At 27.4% G+C, this 19,261-nt stretch overlaps 1 protein-coding gene across 3 annotated transcripts in view; it reads right to left on the reverse strand.

The window, feature by feature from the left end:
* Cipc (Clock interacting protein circadian) overlaps positions 1-13,825 on the reverse strand; it is a 207,368-nt gene extending 193,543 nt beyond the window's left edge. For 2 of the 3 annotated variants that reach the window (XM_075370817.1, XM_075370816.1), the window contains exon 1: positions 13,522-13,825. The gene's annotated coding sequence lies outside the window, so the exon portion shown is untranslated. The remainder of the gene's footprint in view (positions 1-13,521) is intronic. The other variant, XM_075370819.1, reaches the window with a different exon arrangement.
* Between the last annotated feature and the right edge of the window lie 5,436 nt (positions 13,826-19,261).

Below are 19,261 nucleotides of genomic sequence, written 5' to 3' on the forward strand. Positions count from 1 at the left end.
GATTATAATATTTAACTGTACTTTATTCCCTGAGATTTAATTAATGGCATTGTATCAGATTGATAATTAATGACCAGCCTGTGATTGGGAAAATAAATGGCAAAAAGAAAACCTGTTATTGCGTTGTTAAATTTATTTTTAGGTAAATTTGATTGCCGGCTCCGTGGCGTTTCGGCCTTTCATCCGGAGGTCTTGGGTTCGAATCCCGGTCAGGCATGGCATTCTCACACACGCTACAAATCGTTCATTTCATCCTCTGAAGAATGGACAGTGGAAAAAAAGGTAAATTTGATTAAATATAAAGACGCTAGGTAGGAAATAATTATGTATTATTAGGACATTGTTTTTAATGTAAAGGGATGTAAAAAAAAAAAAAGAGAAAAAAAGTTTTTTTAGTATTCGGAAGAAATATTTCAAATATTTGTAAAACTGTACACAACAACATGCATAAGTTATGCGTGATTTAATAAATTGTACTAGCCAAGAGTCATCTTTATTACTCTAAAAAAATATTCCTAATAATAAATAAATAATAATAGTAATATTCATTTGGTATCGAACCAAAAAAAATAATTTTGCGATACATAGCTTATAATTTTAGCCTTTCAGAAGTATCTTTATTATGCTTCAATTTCTAATTTTGTTGAATTATCTAACGATCTAAAAGGTTTTTTGATCATTTTATTTAAAATTAAATCAAAGATTTAAACTTTTCAGAAAAAATATTAATCTAATAATCAATTTTAAAATACTACTAATAGATATTTTTCTACTTATTCGTTTAATGCGTATTTAAATTCGAAGTTTTATATTTTTCAATTATTCACTTTTTTTTTATTTTAATGTCGTAAATATTTCCCCATGGTTTCCCTTGATCCTTCCAGAAAAATGTTGAAATAATTTTTTTTTTAATCGTAAAATTAAATTTATTATTAATTTTTTTATCTGATACAGAAAATCTACGAAAATGTTTTTCTGTTATCAAATAAATATATGTAGATAAAATTTCAACAGACATTATAAATCACCTTTCTATAGTTATTTACAAAAACTGTGAGACTAAAATTTAAATTCAATAATATCCTGAGTATGATCTTTTTTACGATATTTTTATTTATTTTATCCGTAAATAATGGATATTATACAAGTCTATATACTTTACATAATATTTATTTACATTTGCTTTAATATTCACGTATTTACACACAGTAAAATAAAATGTATTATAATTTTTGTATGACCTTACAACCTTTTACAAACCTACTGAACAATGTGTTTTTAAATACACGTGTTTTTAAAAGATACTAACAGATCAGAAACTGTCGATAATCTCAATACACAGAAAACAACAAATAATATTTCGTACTGTTTTTAATGTTTCATATAGGAGGAAAAAAAGAAAAAATTGTTTATAACAATGGAATAGTAGTAGATAATAATAAGTATAATTAAAAAAATATATATAATACAGTTTTAATAAAAAGTATCACAATGGATTTCTGGTTCTTTTTATATTGGTAATTGCAATCATTATTATGCAAATAATAATAATTATTATAATAATAACAACACAGTATATATAACATATATATTTAATATACTTTATTATTTTATATATATAAATATAATATTACTGTATTAAAAAAAAAATAATACAAGACTTAATAAAAAAAAATCCTTAAAAACTGAATCCTTGAAAGAACATTTTAGGTTTAAAATAAAAACAAAAGTTAAATAAATGATAACTAATCAAAGCACATTATTTAAGCTTTATTTTAATAATGGAGTAAGGTTTCTATGACAAGGTCGCAATAAATTAAAATTCAATATGCGCACACGCGTATATGATGTTAATTTGTTTTTACATTAGTAAATCCAAAAGGAAAAATATATTGAATAAAATATTACTTGTAAATAAATATGTATTATTTATTTTTTTTTTTTAAATCCTGCAGGAGTAATAAAATATATGAAATTTATAATTAAAATTTTATTCAATACTGCACACATGATGACCAATTTAATGTAATACGTTATAGTACTTTTAATTTTTTTTTTTTATATATTAATTTTGCTAAAAACACGTTGAAGGACTTTCCCGTCCAAGCGGCTTTTTCTGGTGCACGGCTTACACACACAACTTGATTTAAAATAATTATCATTTTATTTAAATAAAATATTTTTTTTTAATTTAATTCAATGATTCTAACTAAAGCGCGCGCGATTCATTCGCGCGGGTGTGGCGGTACTAGTGACCGCTTTTAATACTTTTTACACTTTAAATATTATTTAATTCTACCGCTCACCTGTGACGTCACAACATACAGTCGACTACAGCAGCTGTACGTCAGTGCTACACTAGCGCTCCTTATGGTGAAAGCGGGTACTATTGACGCAGTATACCCACTTAGTCAGTAGTTTATTTAGAACATATTTTGGAGTGGTGGGTGCGATTTTACAAAACTTTTTTGAAATATTATTTTTTAATTGTTAACAAATGTATCTAGGAAATGATGATGATATGTATGAGTGTAAATGAAGTATAGTTTTGTACAGTCTCAGTTCGACCATTCCTGAGATGTGTAGTTAATTGAAACCCAACCACCAAAGAACACCGTATCCACGATCTAGTATTCAAATCCGTGTAAAAATAACTGACTTTACTACGACTTGAATGCTGGAACTCTCGACTTCCAAATCACCTGATTTGGGAATACGCGTTCACCACTAGACCAACCTAATGTAATCCAGTGGCTTAAAATGTGTAACTCTGGTGCATCAGAACCATTTTTCACTTGACTCATGTGGCTTCAAAAAGTAAACCTATAATCTTATAGGTGGTTTACTTGTTAAATATCAAAATCAAAGAAAGTACAAACAAAGGACACACTCTAATAGGCAGAAATACATCTAAAAATCTTTATAATACCGTAATTCAGCCCAACCAATAGAAAATCAACTCTATGTTTTGAAGTTAAAATCTATTATTAATCGGATAATATTTTTTTCAGTTAAATTTATTATTTTACTCATAACGAGGTTATAACATAGGATGCGCGAATGGAAGTTTGATTTAGTAGCAGGCGTTCGATTACGTGACACTTAGCGTTTGTTTATATTCATTTTAAATTTAAAAGGGCTTTGGTCAATATAGTCATGTAATAAACTGCAGTATCATGTGCACTACAAGATCAGTAAAAAGTATACAATTTACCAGGAACGTTTCTTTAAAAATGCATCTCGAAATTAGCTTATGAAAATATGACAGTTATGTGTTCAAATTAGAAAAACAATGGTTAGAAGAAATTTTCAAACTGCCTGTGATAAATAGTTTATTATATCCTTATTAAAAGATACACTTAATATGCACCAAAATCGTTAAATAAGATGCGTCTATAGTAAGCATCTGTATCTGATTTCGTTATTTATGATCTCCCTGTTAAAAGCGATGTCAATTGATTATAAAATTAGAATTATTCTCATCAACATGGTCAAAATTAAAAGGATTGATAAAACGGAATTTCATCTGAATAATCGCTTGCAAGAAAAGGATCTAACAAAGTTATAAGAGTACATAACGTACCTGTAAAAGTATAGGCACATATTTTTATGGAATTTCATTGTACAAAATGTATTGGTATAAAACAGTTCCTACATACCAATACATACGTACTGGTATATCAAGTTCCTACAAATATGGCCGAGTGGTAGCGTCTCGGCCTTTCATCCGGAGGTCCCGGGTTCGAATCCCGATTAGGCATGGCATTTTCACACGCTAAAAATCATCCTCTGAAGCAATTCCTAACGGTGGTCCCAAAGATTAAACAAAAAAAAAGTTCCTACAAATACAACTAGAAATATATATATATATATATACATACTAAAAAAAAACTGTTAGAGATCTAATACTAAGGGATGAGGTAATTTACGTAACGAAAAATATAAGAAACCCTTTCATTACAGAGTAAGTATATGTCCCTTAAAGGCTTCTTATTACATAAATAAAAGGTTCTGGCCAAACAAAACCCGTTAAATAATAATATTTTAACGAACTTTACATTATTTCCTAATAATAAAAATTTCCGAAGTCTTTCCCTGTCAAATAAATTTTACTATCGGTTTTTATTTGTTTTAAATCTATATTGATCAATTAAGTTACAATATTACTTTGTTAAATTTTACTATAAAAAAAATGCTTCGTAAAGTTTTAAAAGGAGTTTGCATTTTTTTTAAATAGATGCTACAAAAACATCTATCTGAATGTATCTTTATTTACACTTTTGATAAATGGAATTTTGCATGTACAGTTATTGAAAAATTACTGTAAATAAATTAAATCAAAAGAGACAGAACAGATTAAAACAGATTCTTTTAAGTATTTATAGAATTTAAAAATTGTTATGTTTATGGATCATTTTAATATCCCCCCTCCGCAATCGATGTACGTTGATGAAATGTTTAGCGGTTGTATAACCGTAACGGTTTAGAAAATCTGACATAAGACAATTCTGAAAATGGGAATAATGGACAAGAATAACAAGTATTTCATACCAGAGAAAGTGTGGATAAAGTTGTCTTCACTAGGCCGAATATAAAATTTCAAATCAGCAAACCAAGTCAACCGAAATGCATGAGATATTTCAGTTTATAAGTGACACGCTTTTTCCGTTTACAAATAGAGATACAGAATTTTAATTAATTCTTAAAGAAAAAAATTCTGGTTAGTGCTGTTAATACTTAAGACACTACTCGTATATGGGAACGTAGCCATAAAATAAATTATAAAGAATTAATCTAACTCTTTGTTTCAAAAAACAATGCAGTGAATACATTGCCTCAACTTAAAAATTAAATTATTAAGATTAAATTAAAAATAATCTTTTTCTTTTAGATTTTCTTTGACAAAAAAAAAATGAAATAATTACATTTCGCTTTTATTAAAACATTCAATTATTATGGATGAAAAAGCAGTTTAATTACGGCTGCTTAAATCCATGAAGAACTAACGTAGAGGTTAAGGAGAAAACCTCTTTTTTCATAGTATTTTCTTTTTTGTTTATACAAAAAAAAAAAATTGCATTGATTTTCATCAATACGTTCATGAACTGTAAGAAATACTACAATACTTTTTAAACCTTACGTGTTTATTATTTGCATACATAAGTGTATGTTTTGTTATCGAAAAAAGATCCTGATAATGAAAAACACTGCAATCTTCGACTCTCAATAATATTTTTTTTTCGTAAAATATTGCGAGCACACCACAAAACAAAAATAATACACAGTAATCGTTAAGTTACTATATACTTGAATTTATAAATTGATAGAAGTTTAAAAAATGAATTATATTAATATTTTAAATAAAAATAAAAACCAGTTGTAGTAATCTCCTACATAATACAACCCTGTATACGAAATGGCTTATTTCACAGAAATTTTGAAATGCTTCGTATCTGAGATTTTACTTGTTTCAAGTCTGCTTGGTTAGCTGCGATACCTGATTTGCCGATCCCTATAAAATATAATGCGGTAAGTTTAAATCCAATGATCGAAGATGATAATTCTTAAGAAGCGATCCAAATATATTTAATGACTACAGAAAAAAAAATCCCTTTCGGCCCGCCGGAAGGTGGAGGTAGATTTCACCGGTGCTAAGTAGGGGATAAAAAAGATTTTCACCTTAAAGTTAAGGAAAACTTCAAATTTACTTAATACGACAATGGTTCATGTGAAAAAAGTTTCACATATTTAGCATACGACAAGCTCCATCTTCTTACATTTCCAGCTACATTTTGGTCATCCCTTGTCGTAAGGATTGGTCATATTAAAAATTGTTTCAGACAAACTATTTAGGTAATGTTTATAGGACGACCACTTTAAACAGATTCGATACTGTGCCTATTAAGGGAGGTATAATTTTTTTTATCTTCGAAACTCCATTTTTTCCACCCCCTGAACCAATGGTTGTGATTTCAAAAAACTTTACTTACATAAGTTTTAGGCTCTTATCCAAAGAATAGGAACTTTAAACGAATTCGATATTTTACTTAATAAAAAAGTTATAGCGATTTTTTTTTTTCGAAAAACAAAAGAAAATAGATTTTGTGAAGAATAAAAACGGAGAAATTTTTTCTTTGTATTTAAATGCACCAATTATCCAAATAGAACGCATTGTATAAAATTTGATGATTGAAAAATATCCTATCGCTGTTAGTAATTGTACGTAACTTCTCCATAAATTTCATCCATAAACTTCTTCCATAAGTGATTCGTACAGGAAAAAAAAGCTGACAATAAAGTTGTTATACATTCCTAGCATTGGTTATTTATTCTTATATAGTGGAAAAATAATGATTCATGAAAAAAGTTAAAAAAAAAATCGATATAGTTTTTTCTACTTTTTTATACTCCCCCACCCGCAAAATCAACTCCTAAGAAACATTTTAGTTTGTCTACGTTTAATATGTCAAATGGGAGAAACTAAAAAAAAAGAACGTTCCACTGAAAAAAGCTTAAAAAGTTACTTAACATTTCGTTTTTGTGGGTTGAGGGTAAATTATGATGAAAATTTTATTATAATATTATTATTAAAAGTTTAAATAAACTAAAAAGAGTTTAAAAAAAGTAAACCTATATTTTTAAACTCAGATCAGTTCCCCCCCCCCCAATATTGTTCCCAAAGTATTCTTTTTTGTCACTTGCACTGCTACTATGCCTAGGAAGACATAAAAAAAAAATCGGATAAAATATGCAATAAATAAGTAAAAACTTTTTGGATTTTTGGGGAAGGGGAAAATTTGAAATTTTGGGGTAAATTTTTTTTTAAATGTTAAGATAAGTAAGTATGCTTGCATATACTAAGTTTAATAAAACGTGGGTTTATGTTTGCAAAATGTTGATAAAATTGACACCAAAGAAACTATCTACCTCATCCCCTGCAGATGTTGACCCTCAAACTTTTACCAATAAATTATCTAATATACACAGTTTCTAAACAAAATTTCATTGAAATCGATTTATCCGTCAAAAATTATTATGCTTCAAATACGTCAACACATTAGATACGTCCGTCCGAACATTACCCCTACTTTTTTTTTATTTTCTGTAGTCCCTAAGTCTTGAAACATCGAGAAATGAAAAAAACAATTTTTTTTTTATTGGTCACCATACTTCCTTCGTGCAGCAGCATCGCTCTAGAACTATGAAGCCAGGAAAGTAAAGATTCAATCTTTTTCGTGGAAATTTAGGTGTATTTAATGTTTTAATGCGAATTTATATTTGGAAAACTGGAAATATAAGTAGGTCTACCAGTGATAAAAATTTCCATTTGCCATTATTTAGTGTAATAAATGCACAACTTATGTTATTACAATTGTATAAAATTGATTACGATCAGCCTATTGTATTCATACAAATCAGACATCGTTACATAATTATAACTCGTCATCCCAATTAGTTTTAAGTAGATGTAATCAGGACAGAGTAGCTGTGACACGCCTTCATAGTTTTTGCAGTTAGTTAATTCTTAAAATTGCCATCCGTTATTTTTTTCAAGGTTCAATGAGAAGTTAGTTCATCAAAATTTATACAGCAGTTTAAAAAATTATTATAAAATTCTCGCTTCCTTTGAGATTTTAACTTTTGCGTTATTTAACTTTCGTATCAATTATCGATAATTGTAAAATAAAATATATCGACATACCGCTATAAAAAATTACGTTATCGATTCTTTTTTTAAATTTTATTTACTTACGATTATATCTTATAAAATGTTTACTTCAAAACATAGATAAAAATGATAAATAAAAAATTATTTCATTAACAAGTTGAGTATCACTTAAAGACCGGAATTGTTAACTTTGTCAATTTATAAAAAGTCAAGGATTAAACAGTTTTATTTGGCACGTGTCGTGGATTCTCCTATTATATATTTGTATATAATTACTGCGTGTTACAAATTTGGCTTTTGAAGGTTTTTCTAAATATATTTATAAAATAATAATGTCTTTGTTCTTTGTCAAAATAAATCTCATATTCGAAGCACGTGTATGAAATGCATATTTAAATACCAGCTTTAGAAGAAAAAAAATTACAGCATTCATTATTTATTAACAATTTTAATGTTTATTTTCTATTTAAAATTTAATTCTTCGAAAATAAACTATATTTGAAAATTAATCATTTTTACATTAAAAAATGTAAAAATTACATTATTTTTAAATCAAATCGTTATTTTTTTTTTAAATACGTAAATATAATAATTTTAGTAAGCTAACATAGAAAATAAATTACTTTGAATTTGAATCCCGATCAAGTTCATACCGAACAAAAATTTCATTTCCATATTCCCCGTTCAAGCTTCTCTGATGAGTTAATCCATCAAGCAAAAAAAAAAAAAAAAACTATTGTAATAGGAACACCAATTATTTAATTAAAAATATATTACCCCTTTTCAATAGAAAACTTTTCAAAGGACATAAATATACACAAATTTAAAAAAGATAAGACAAAACAAAAATTAAATTGTAAAAAGCTGATTTGTAAAAAAACCTTTCTACTACCATCGGTTCTCAAAATATATTTCTATTTTTATAAATAGAAGTCATTTGTTACAGTGAAACCCTTGACCTCGATTATACTATCTGAGCCAGGTCTTTCTGCATTTGGCTTGTTCATTGTTATTAGCGATTCTTAATGCAGTTTCTCTTCCAATGCAATTGTGTCCAGTTTGATTACATAACTATTCTACAAGGCTTTTTTCAATTTTCAAAAGGCTTTTTATAATTCCAAAAGAATGGACAGAGATCGTGTAAAAAACTGGTTCATGTAATTTTTAAATACCAACTAAAATAATGGGCATGTTTTCACATAACATAATGACTGGAGATAAAATCACCACATTTCATATCAGATGGTTTTTAATAATGAAAAACATTGAGGGTAATTAAACTGAACTCTACGACGCTGATTAAAATTAATCTAAGAATGAATCATGAAAAAGTAACTTTGTATCAAAATGAAGTCATTCCAAGGGACTAACAGCAGAGTTTTAATGGAACTTTAAAGTAAATTTCAAGGGACTAACAAGGAATAGTTTTATAAACATAATTATACAGTTTTACTTTCAAATATTATAGGACATAAAAGAGAGAAAGGACAGGGATAAGGTTAATCGCGGCATATATATTTTTTTCTGATTTGGGGAACCGAGAAACTGCAAATCCGGAAAAAACCGGATTTATAAAAACTATATATGTTGTGCGCGCGCATTATATATATATATATCTTCGCGCGCGCACACACACACATAACACCATTACTTTGCTCAATCTATCTCAGACCCGGAATTTTCATAGAATCTAGTAGAATCACTACGAGATACTACGAGATACTGATTAATTTTTTTTTAATTCATCCAGAGGTTCCATGTATTTATCCAAAGTAATTCATCCAGAGATTCCAGACAATATTTTAAAAAGATATATATATATATTAAAAAAAAAAAATTAACAACAAAGTTGTTATACTTTTCTGGCATTGGTTATTTATTCTTATATAGTCTAAAAATAATTATACATGAAAAATGTTACCTCATTTTTTTTGGTGGGTGGGGATAATTTATAATGAAGTTTTCTTGAAAAGTTATTATTATGTGTTTAAATAAACCAAAAAAATTTTAAAAGTTCAAAAAATAGTTTTTTTGTGCTCCCCTACCACCAAAATCCCCTACGAAAATTTTTTTTGATTTTTCTACATTTATTATATTAAATTGAAGAAATTAAAAAACAAATTCTACTAAAAATGTACAAACGTTACCTAAGATTTCTTTTTGGGGAGTGGAAGTGAGTTATTATAAAATTTTATTGTAGTATTATTATTACTAAAAGTTTATTATTTAAACTTATTTAAACCAAAAAAGTTTTTTAAAATTCAAAAAATCAATATTCTTTAACTTTTAACGGCTTCCCCACCACGAATATTGTCCCCATAGTACTTTTTGGATCATTTGCATTACTACTATACCTAGGAAGGCATAAAAAAAATTCTGTTAAAAATATGCAATAAATAAAAAGATAGTTTTTTTCAATTTTGGGGAAGGGGAAAATTTTGAGGAAAACTTTTTTTAAATGGTAAGACCCATTCACGCATGTACTGAGTTTAATATAAAGTGAGATTATGTTTGCACAATATTGAGAAAATTATCTGTATGAGATGTATTTTACGAATGTAAAATACTAAGTCTTTCCCTTTGACGAATTTTTAACAAGAGAGAACATTAATGAAATTCAGTTACTGTTTTTATCGCTGAATAAAAACCTGAAATTTGGTTACTTGACTTTTACATATGACACATTTCTGTAAACCAATCTCAATTTCAAAATAATTTTTCATTAGGGTGGGGAAAATGTTTGGAAAACTAAATCCAAAATAGTAAATAATTTTTAATTAATCATTTTAAATTTATATTTATCATTTTCCTCAAAAATACATTTATATTATTACAGTTTAAACATAGTCTATAACATATATATATATATAATAGCAAGACATATTTTACTTAAAAATAATATCTTTATTAATCTCTTGGATGCTAACCAATCAACTACATAAATTTAAATTAAATTCACTACGTTTCACTTAGAATTCTCTAAGCATCCTTAGATGACAATACACATTCAGAGCATTTTCTATGATGTTTGTATGAATTTGTATTGACACCTGAGGAAGCTTAGAGAATTCTAAGCGAAACGTAGTGAATTTAATTTATAAGTTTGTGTAGTTGATTGGTTAACCCAAGAGATTAATAAAGATAATATGTTTAAGTAAAATACGTCTTGTTATTATATTTAATTATATCCAATCAAGAGTAAAATAAATAAATTTCATTTAAGTTAATATTTATATATATATATATATTCTCTTTTCTTTTCTTTTTTTTAAATTAATGAACAAAAGTCCTCTCAGATAAATTTCTGAAAATTGCTTATATATCTACCAATATCAGTAGAAATAAAACTTTATCGGCGTAAAAAATAAGTTTTTGGAAAAACCGTTGTTCAATCAAAAGATGTCAAACCAAATTTATCATAACAGTCGGAACCTAAAGCAGTATGGAGGACATAAAAATGAACTGTCAGATTATTGGTTGGAACCCTTAAATAAGAATTATTTCGAACAAAATTCAATAATTTAAAATTGTAAAATATTTTATAAACTCAAATACACGTTTTAAATGTGTTTATTTTAAACTAAACGTATATTGTGCATGTAAGCCCTTTACCTTGATATTAGATAATCTAATTCATTTTCTTGGGTTACTAATTGCATTCCAAACATAATAATTATTACTATTTGGTTTAATCAATAATAAGAAGTAATATAAATAAAATAATAATATTAAATTTATAACGAGAAATAAAATAAATTTTCAATACATTGGAAGAGTCAAACATCAATTAGAAAAAGTAAAGAAAATGATTATAAAAGTATAAAACAGATATCTCTTTTAATAATGAATGATTCTAGTATAATATTTAATTAAAAAAAAAAAAATTTTCCAATTTACTTTGAAAAGTTTCCTGTTGCAACAGGAAGTAGTAATTTCAGTTTGCGTGACGTGACGTGCAAACGTATGTTTAAGTTACCTTCTCCGCCTGTTTACTCTTGCCCCTTTAATAGAATGTCCCACGTTATCTCTAGCCTCAATAAATTAATTAATTCACAGATACCAAGCTATTATTATTTTTTTATTTATTTTAATAATGAAATCAATTATAAAAGCTATTTATTTCAATTCATGAAAACTTAAAATTACGGAAACACAAACAATCACTCTAATTTCATGCTCAATGTATGTTAAAAAATATTACACAGATAGATTTAAAGCATTTTATAACACTATAATATAGTAGTTCAAAATTATTACGAAGTAATAGTCTTAATGAAATCAAGTAGTAATTAAAATTATTTGATAAAATTATTAAATTAATGAAAAGAATAAAGTTTCCTAGAATTATAAAAATTAAAAGCAACAAAAAGTTTTAGTTTTATCACACTATATCATAAAATTATACGCTTTTCTACATTAATTAACAACAATATTTGATATCCTAAAGTAATTCTATTTTTAAAAAAAGAAAAATAATTTATTCCTTTATTTCTAAAGCATTCACTTCTTCATTAATTACTTTAAAATATATTTTATATCTTATGAACGTTTTTGCACGCAAATACAGATATATACATCAAGGAAAATTCAGGATGAAATTTTATTTACAGAATAATATTTGAGAAAAAGAAATAATCTCCAGCTCCGAAGTTGGTAATAATAATAATAATAATAATAATAATAATAATAATAATAATACTTTAAGGGTTTTTAATGGAATGTGATTATTTTATTCTCAAACAACACGATTCAAAATAAAGGAAATGATTAAGCGACACGAGGTTGATAAAATATCTTAGCGTTTCAAGTTTGTGTGTTTGTGCAGAAGTAATATTTCAGTAGTCAGATTTCAAGGTAACTTTTTCACATTTATTTTGAACTTTAGACTAAAAGTAGTTCATCAAAGGGAAAGTAAATTGTACCTATTAGATGTTAAACGAAAACAAAACATCGTCGTTGGTGATTAAATGATATTACATCAACACAGTGGTAAACAGCAACCCACGATCAAATACATTTTACTTACAAATACAGATTTACCTATTTACTCTTGAATGAATTCGAATGACCGACTGATTTACTTTAGTAGTGAGAATTAAATTAATATATTAGGAATATGGTTTAAGACTTTATAAGATCATATATCAATTAAAAATTAAAACATACATACATACCCATATCAATTAAATAAATATCACTGTTTTAGTACAAAAATGTTATAATCCCGGTTATTTAAAAATCATATGTATAAATAAGAATTTGTTGTGATAAGATAAATCTAATATGTAAAAGCGAAAGTTTGAGGCGTTTCTGTCTTTTTGCAACAGCATCACAGAAGAACTAACCGACCGATTGCTTAAAAAATTTCAGGATACATTCGTATTATCCCAGAGAAGGTTTTAAGCCATCCCACCTTGCTTGGGTGTGAAGTTTTGAATTTTTTCTCGTCAAAAGTCTGTGTACGTGGGTCACTGTGACAATACTTAATAACAATACTTTAATTGTTATTTATCAGTATTATTCTCCCAACCAAGAAGAAAACGAACACAACTGAGGTCCAGAAGGCGGAGCACTCTGACTAGACGGGAAGGCAAGCGAATCGAGTCCTGTCTGGCTAGTAAATATACAAGAAATAAAATATTAATTTATATTAATAATTATACACAACGTTTTACATAAAAGAGAAAAACATATTTTTTTAATTAAATTTAACCAAAAAAATATATATTTATATACTGAGATCTTAATGTTCAGGTACGTAAATCTGTGAGGAAATGCGTTTCTAGATATTAAAATTTAATACAACATAATTAATTAATAAATAAAATAAAATATTATATCAATAAACATACCTGTTAGTTAAAAGATTTAAACGCACACTTACACACACACTATGTCCGATGTTTTTTTTTAATATAGCCTATAAAATGACGAGTTATATAGTCTATGACAAAATTCGCTACCTATTTATAATAATAATACACAATCAACAAAATATAACCTCTCCTAATAACCGTATCAGTAACATTAAACAGTACTGCGCGTCGTGTTCAACCTAAAGCAGTACAACGAATGATTTGTTTTGTTACGCACTGTACGACCGGCTTAAGTTTGAAACTACCGCGCCATCTCACTCTCCCACCACTTGTAATCGTGAATTCGCACATAACCCCTCCAGTTCCATTATCCCCACCGAAACATACCACACAGTAGTAGAGCGGAATAACAGCACGTGGTCACGTTTGACAATACGTTTCCATGGTGAATTCTGAGACTACACGTGCAGCGACCGAGCTGTTTGGTAGGGAGGAGTTTTTAACTCTAGATTATTACCGCACCTTTCTCCGTGTCGCTATCATGTATCGGCTTGTTTTTTTTTATCTTGAAATGAAACTTAACTATCAGAAGAATTGTAAACACTAAGAAAAACAACTTTCATTTAAAATATAACTGCCAATTATCTTAATTTTTTATGTGAAATTCTCTGTTATTAAATTTTACTTGCGCTTAATGTATATATATAAATTTGTTATCTTTTTATTACTATTATTTTTATCTCAATTATTTTTTGTATAATTAAATGTTTTAATCAAAACAACATCAATTAATCTAAAAAATAATTAAATACATTATCAAAAATTCGTAAAATTTTAATAAACTAAATAATTATACTAAAACTATAAATTTCTAAATAGAAGCGATTAATACTAAAATTACTGAATATTTAATGACTAACTTTTAAAATACTGGAATGCTTTTCTTAAATAAGAGCTTTCGGAGCTAATTAACAGCACTTTCTTCAGAGGAGTTTCCGGCAGTGATGTTGTTAATAACGACAGTCTTTAAAAAATTAGAATAAAATTTTATAATAAATTCAGTCTGTGCTGTATTTATTCGTTTAATACGGTACTTTTAATCAAATTTATACCTTTGTAAATTTCTTATTGTTCACACTTTCAAGTGCTCCAGCGATCTTTGTTTTGTATAGTATATTTTTTTTTACGGTTAATATATTTTTACCCATCTCATGTTTCTAAGAGATCATTTACAAAAATTTGATTCTGTTGTTATGTAGCAATAGCTGTATATGCTTCTTGTATATACTAATCAATGGTGCATCCAATCTGTCCAGTTTATTTCAATCACCCCAGTTTATTTTCTATACCGCTGCTTTTGTTATTTAGTTTTTCTTATGACCTTGTTTATTTTGTTTTGATAACGGCACAATAGTTTTTTCCTTAACAGTTGTAAAACCAACTACTACAATGAAACTACCATACAATACAATAAAACGTTTGGCATATGTTAACGACTGCCAGTTCCCATCTATAGATAATATCCAACAACAATATTAGTACCAAAATCAAAAACTCGTCTAGTGAATAGAAAGTACATAGCACTAATTGTATCATTTAATAGCCGTACAAAATTGCCATCATTTTCAGAAAAATTTATTTTTATTAATTCAATAACACTAGATTCACCCACACGCCATAAACAGATTCAGGCATAATTCATAACAAAATCAACTTTTGCAAATCACTAAGTAGAAACAAGACACGTATAAAATCACAAAATGTAAATTTTACACATAAGAGCCATAATCTCACAACACGCTTGAAAAAATATGAAATTTACAACAAAATTTGAAAATAAAAACCATATTAAGCGAGAAACAAAACATCCATCAAATATATTATTTAATTACATGTTTATGGCTTTTCCTACCTTTTTTTAGGAACAGCGGTACGGGTAACTCTACGGTAAAAAGTGATCCTAATTAATTCCGAAAGGACCTGTGGAAAAAACAATCCAGTATTTTGAAAGTAGACCCACCGGGTTGGTCTAGTGATGAACGCGTCTTCCCAAATAAGCTGATTTGGAAGGCGAGAGTTCCAGCGTTCAAGTCCTAGTAAAGTTAGTTATTTTTACACGGATTTGAATACTAGATCGTGGATACCGGTGTTCTTTGGTGGTTAGGTTTCAATCAACCACACATCTCAGGAATGGTCGAACTGAGACTGTACAAGACTATACTTCATTTTACACTCACTCATTCATATCATCCTCATTCATACTCTGAAGTAATATCTGAACGGTAATTCCCGGAGGCTAAACAAGAAAAATAAAAAGTATTTTGAAAGTAAATCATTTATAATATTTGGTAATTTTAAAGTATTATTTCTCGGTTTTTTAAATCAGTTTTATTACTTGCATTTTTTATTTATTTTTTTTAAAGATTTTTAGGGGTAAATTAAGTTCAATGATTGTATTTTACTTTATAGCTATCTAGCTATATTCAGTGATCATATATACAGTGATTACATATACAGTGATCATGTCAAATCTGAGGTGTCGGGGTTTTTGCAAATCTTTACGTTTTATGAGCCATCTAGTGTATCTTGACAAAAAAACACATGTTTGTCTATACGTTTGTGTATTGCACTGCTTTTGGCCTTATAACTCAGGATTTACCGAACAGATTTTCTTCTAATTTGGCTCAAATATTTCTACATACGTGACATAGGTCATATCATTTTTTTTTCAAAATTTGTTAAAGAGGGATATCGCTAGTAAACCGATTTCGAAATTCTTCAAAGGCATGCATTTTAGGGAAAACTTTATTAAATAAAATTTATTACTTACAATGCATATAAAAATAATCCAAAAACATTTTTTTTTCAAAAATCAACCCCACCTTTTAAAATTGCAATTATTCTTTTTGTTCTTTTCTCAATCTTCCTTCGGTTTAAATATTTTTCAAAAATGTTTTTGAAAGTTTATACTTCATATTTATAGATCTATCAAGAAATGTCTACAGTTTTTTTTTTTTTTTTAATTTAGACCTGGGACCTAAAATGCATAAAATTTTTCTTAAAAATTGTTTTTTTAGCCTTTATTGAAAGGGGATTTAGAGAAAACTTTACTTAAGCAAATTTGTTAAGCTTACTTCTACATGAATATTTAAAAAAAGTTTTTTTTAAGTTTTCCCCGCTTTTAAAAAGTATTTTTTTCTGGCTCTAAATTTTTACCCGGCACCTACGTTATATTCTGAATCCAAAATGAGAAGAATTTTTTTTCATTACTTTCATAAAAGTTTTACTATATTATTTCAATATTTATAAACAACTCTCTTTTAAATTTTTTTGGTTTTAGATTACTTCTTTAAAAATAAATTTTTCTTAAATTTTCCCCAACAGTAAGGAAGCCCATAAAATCAACATTTTTTTTTAGTTTAAATTTGGGAATTTTAATGCTTAAATTTTATTTTAGTAATCATGACTTGACCGAGGTAGCCGGTAAAGTCTTTTCCATGCAGTACTTTTCCAACTTTTTAATTTACTAAATATTAATATTTTATATAATGTATGTTATTACTCGTGATTAACAATGAAAAACTAAAAATAATAATTCTTTAAATTGATTTTTGTTATAATTATTTTTAAAATAATACATTTTTTAAGTCGGATTGCTGCTTTTTTCCATTTATAGCCGACTTTAAAAATTCGAAATTTAAGGAAAATTGAAAAAAGATTATCTTTTACTTTTTAGGGTAGGGGTTTTTCATAATCTAAAACAATAATTGTATTCTAAAAACTCGTTCTGATATTTTGAAAGAAATTTGATTTAGTAGTTTTTAATATAGGTAATACCGATAAAATCTGTTTCGTTTATTTCAAATAAAAAAAAATAATAAGTAAAAGGATAAATAAGATTAATATTTAACCCACCGAGTTGGTCTAGTGGTAAACTCGTCGTCATAAATCAGCTGATTTCGAAGTCTAAGTTCTCAGGCTCAAATTCTAATAAAAGTAGTAACATTTATTCGGATTTGAATTACTAGATCATAGATACCGGTGTTCTTTGGTGGTTGGATTTCAATTAAACACGTCTCAGGAGTAGTCGACCTGAGTTTGTTCAAGACTACAAATTTACCGGTACATTATACTGATAAGTCGCTAATGACTAATTGTTTATATGACTATAAATAAAAGTATAAAAAAAGAAGATTAATATTTACTGCATTATATATGAAATAAATTTTAAAAATTATTAAATTAAAAACTAATTTAATTACTTTTATTGTTATTTATTTATTTTTTTTTTAATATATAAATAACCATTAAAGTATGCCATTTATATTTACATAGACAATCCATAGGTAAAGAAAATACTTCTTGAACTCGTATAAAAATAGCGTTGTTTACAATAACTACCTATTTGCTACGGACAGACAGTTCTAAGAAAGAAAAACAACATAAGACAGCAACATGAGCTAACAACTATGCCTCATCCGGGATTCACACGTTTTGTACATTGTTACTCACGTGTAAATAGCACGTGCAACAAGCAGCTGTCAGGTGCGAATAGTATTAACATGAACAAATTCAATCTTAGTTTACTTTAAAAATAAAATCTAGATTAATTAAATAAACTAAAATACTGAAATATATCTTTTAGTTGACAAGTAAACGAACTTTCATGGCTTATTATTTTTCGCACATTATTTATAAAACATTATTTTTTAATTTTAGTATGTCGTTACATATAACATTTTATTAAATATTAAGATATATATCTCAGCATAAAGGAAATTCGATGTTTAATTATTTCTCAAATTAGATGAGAGAAAAAAATAATTGCTAAATAAACGAAGTGAAGGCTACGTTTCTTATTACATTTTCGTCCTTGTAAAAGAAAAAAAAAATTTATTCATCTTTTCCATTTTATTTGTATAAAGTTGGTCGTTTCTATTACACCTTAACGATCAAACGACTGTTTTGAATGCATCAAAAAGACCACTGCTATGTAAGAGAATAATTTATATAACATAGATCTAAAGTATGGTTCTTAGAATCAGTTTAACTCACACCTGAGAGAGGCTATTAATTTAACTCCCACTTAGGCGTAAGTACCCATAAATTGAAGTTTCATTCAAATTTTTTAAGTTCCAAGTTCAATTTTATTCGTGTGAGATTTTTGGGAAATAACTACCTTTACTAGGATTTGAACCTTAGAATATTCGACTTCGAAATCAGCTGATTTGTGATAAGTTAACCACTAGGCCAGCCTAGTAAGCTTGAAAACAGTAACTTTCTTTCTTTTTCTGTTTAGCCTCTGGTAATTACCTTTCAGATAATACTTCAGAGGATGAATGAGGATGATATGTATCAGTGTAAATGAAGTGTAGTCTTGTACAGTCTCAGTTCGACTATTCCTGAGATATGTGGTTAATTGAAACCTAACCATCTAAGAACACCGGTATCCATGATCTAGTATTCAAATCTGTGTAAAAATAACTGATTTTACTAAGACTTGAATGCTGGAACTCTCGACTTCCAAATCAGCTGATTTGGGAAGACACGTTCACCACTAGGCCAACCCGGTGGGTTTGAAAACAGTAACTGGGTGGTTGTAACTGTTACGAATTATAAACTCCCACTCCACTTTAATTTCACATATAAAATAAAATGATAAGCATTAAGTCAGAGATGCACTCATAAACTTTGCAGTATCAAAACTTTTGATTTTGTATTTTAGCAGATCGCAAAAATATGGTCAACAGCCAAAGATAATTGGCTACATGACAAA

The sequence above is a fragment of the Lycorma delicatula genome, chromosome 7, assembly GCF_047948215.1.
Source record: "Lycorma delicatula isolate Av1 chromosome 7, ASM4794821v1, whole genome shotgun sequence".
Lineage (NCBI taxonomy): Eukaryota > Metazoa > Arthropoda > Insecta > Hemiptera > Fulgoridae > Lycorma > Lycorma delicatula.